We start from the raw sequence: 2,918 nt of genomic DNA on the forward strand, positions 1-2,918 counted from the left end.
TTCATTTGATCTTTATAACAATCCTAAGTGTCATTAGAGAAAGGAATGTAATATCTTACAACCAAGGATCCTGGGGCTCAAAGGGTCAAGTAACTTGCCCAGGTCAAACAGCAAATTGGTTGTAGAATTGGTAGGAAACACACTGATCTCAATGTTCCTCATTCAGTAATTTCCACACTCACGTGATGTTCCCTCCTGAGTCAGCCTCCCAGTGCTGATTGTGTTGTTCTTGGCCCAAGGAAAGCATTTGAAGGAAAGGGTGACCCTGCGAGAAACAGAAAGCTTCCCTAAAAGCCATGTGATTTCCCAATTGGAACTGATGGACCATGTCCAGACACCTGCACTGGCTTCACCAAACCTTTGGAGGGTTTTCAAGTGTATTAAAGGGTCTTCTTTGGCCTTCAGAGACATCATAGGATCCAAGGGCCTTCTGCAGCACTCAGCTGGTTATCTTAAGGAAATGGGGGTTGAGTAGAACTTGGAGGCTCAAAGACATTGGTAAGAAGCTGAGGGGAAATTGACTACAAAAGACAGGAAGTTACATCACGAGATGGTAAGCAGCAGAAACTGACCATCGAAGCTCGGTGTCTGATCTTACCGGAGTGGAGTCACACACAGACGACCAGATCTTGGCATGTTTTGCAAACTTTCTGATTAGAATTTGTAACTATGGTTAGCAGCTGGGAGCAAACAGGAAGTGTAGCCTTGGCCTGAGTATCTGATGGTTTAATGTGTTTCCCTGGATTCTCTTTCACTTAGCAAGCCTGCTGAGTCTTTAAAGATATATAGGGTGTCCCCCAAAAATGTACACACACTTTGAATGATTGTAAAGTCAGTATTTATTAACAGTTCATTTTCAAAAGTTAAAAGAATCTACAGAAATGAATAATTCTTTTTGTCAATGCCTGTTTTCAAACTGATGACTGTTCTGGTCCAGGCACTGCTGATGATGCAAAGCAATCAAATAGCAAACGTTAAGAATCATTTATGCCTGGCCGGGGCGTGGCTCAGTGGTTGAGCGTTGACCTGGGATCCAGGCGATCAGGGTTCGATTCCCGGTCAGGGCACATGCCCGGTTATGGGCTTGATCAATGACTCTCTCATCATTGATGTTTCTGTCGCTCTCTCTCCCTCTCCTTTCCTCTCTCTGAAATCAATAAAGATATTAAAAAAAAAAAATCATTTATTTTGCCCCGGTGCGATTCCATCCTGCGTGTTAGCTCTGTGGAACAAAAGTCGTTTATCTCCATTCGCCTTCTCTCTCACCCGAGTGCGTGCTCCCGCCCCATGGAAGATTCTATGGACATGGACATGAGCCCCCTCTGAGGCCCCAGAACTCTCTTTTTGGTTGTGAACTAAAGGCCAACAGAGATTATCACTTTAAGGTGGAAAATGATGAAAATGAGCACCAATTACCTTTATGAATGGTCAGCTTAGGAGCTGGTGCAAAGATGAACTGCATTGTTGAAGCAGAGGCAATGAATTATGAAGGCGGTCCAATTAAAGTAACGCTGGCCACTTTGAAAATGTCTGTACAGCTAATGGCTTCCCGTGGTGGCTTTGAGATAACACCACCTGTTGTCCTACGGTTGCAGTGTGGTTCAGGGCCAGCGCATATTCATGGACGGCACCTAGCTGTGGAGGAAGATGCAGAATCAGAAAATGAAGCGGAGGATGGGAAGCTCCTGAGTATGTCTGGAAAGCATTCCGCCCCTGGGGGTGGTAGCCAGGTTCCACAGAAAAAAGTAAAACTTGCTGATGATGATGATGATGACGACGATGATGATTTTGATGAGGAGGAAGCTGAAGAAAAAGCTCCAGTGAAGAAATCTATATGAGATACTCCAGCCAAAAATGCAAAGAAATCAAACCAGAATGGAAAAGACTCAAAACCATCAACACCAAAATCAAAAGGTCAAGAATCCTCTAAAAAACAGGAAAAAACTCCTAAAACACCGAAAGGACCTAGTTCTGTAGAAGACATTAAAGCAAAAATGCAAGCAAGTATAGAAACGGGTGGTTCTCTTCCCAAAGTGGAGGCCAAGTTCATCAATTATGTGAAGAATTGCTTCTGGATGACTGACCGGAGGCTATTCAAGATCTTTGGCAGTGGAGGAAGTCTCTTTAAGAAAATAAACAGTTTGTTAACATTTTCCGTCTTATTTCATTTCTGTAACAGTTGATATCTGGCTGTCCTTTTTATAATGCAGAGCGAGAACTTTCCCTATCGTGTCTGATAAATGTTGTCCAGGTTCCATTGCCAAGAATGTGCTGTCCAAAATGCCTGTTTAGTTTTTATTTTTATTTTTTATTTTAAATATATCTTTATTGATTTCACAGAGAGGAAAGGAGAAGGAGAGAGAGAGAGATAGAAACATCAGAGAGTCATTGATCGAGCCCGCAACCCGGGCATGTGCCCTGACCAGGAATCGAACCCCGAACTCACTCTGAAAAGCAATGGAAAAAATATCCTTGGGTGAGGGTTTAAGAATAATAATAAATAAAGTCTAGTGGATAAATTTTGTTTGTTCAAAGCTTAGTCTGGCTTCACCCATTATTTCAAGTCAGTTAAACCTGAAAAGGAGTGACAACTGAGTTATCAGCTGTTATCAGTTATCATCACCCTGTGGGCCCCCCAAAACGTATGCACATTTTAAAGAGTTATAAAGGCAGAGTTTGTACTTCAACTGTGTTTTCAAACTTGCAGTAGCATTTTAAGATGAACTGCCCCTGTCCAAAGCTTAGTCTGGCTTAGTCTGGCTGAGAGGAAAGGAACACCGCCGCGGGCTGTCAGCTGGGGTGGCAGGCTGTTGGGGGGGGGGGGGGCGCCCTCCTGCAGGGGGAGCGCCGGGAGGCCGGCCACTCCCGAGCTCCTGCCTGTGCGAAGCGCTGCGCTGGCCACCATGGGCGAGGGTGAA

General features: G+C 44.3%; 1 pseudogene; it reads left to right on the plus strand.

Moving 5' to 3' along the window:
* The first annotated feature begins 1,287 nt into the window (after window positions 1–1,287).
* LOC107531208 (nucleophosmin-like) lies at window positions 1,288–2,128 on the plus strand (annotated as a pseudogene).
* Window positions 2,129–2,918: the final 790 nt, after the last annotated feature.

The sequence above is a fragment of the Miniopterus natalensis genome, chromosome 3, assembly GCF_054644295.1.
Source record: "Miniopterus natalensis isolate mMinNat1 chromosome 3, mMinNat1.hap1, whole genome shotgun sequence".
In the NCBI taxonomy this organism is placed as follows: domain Eukaryota; kingdom Metazoa; phylum Chordata; class Mammalia; order Chiroptera; family Miniopteridae; genus Miniopterus; species Miniopterus natalensis.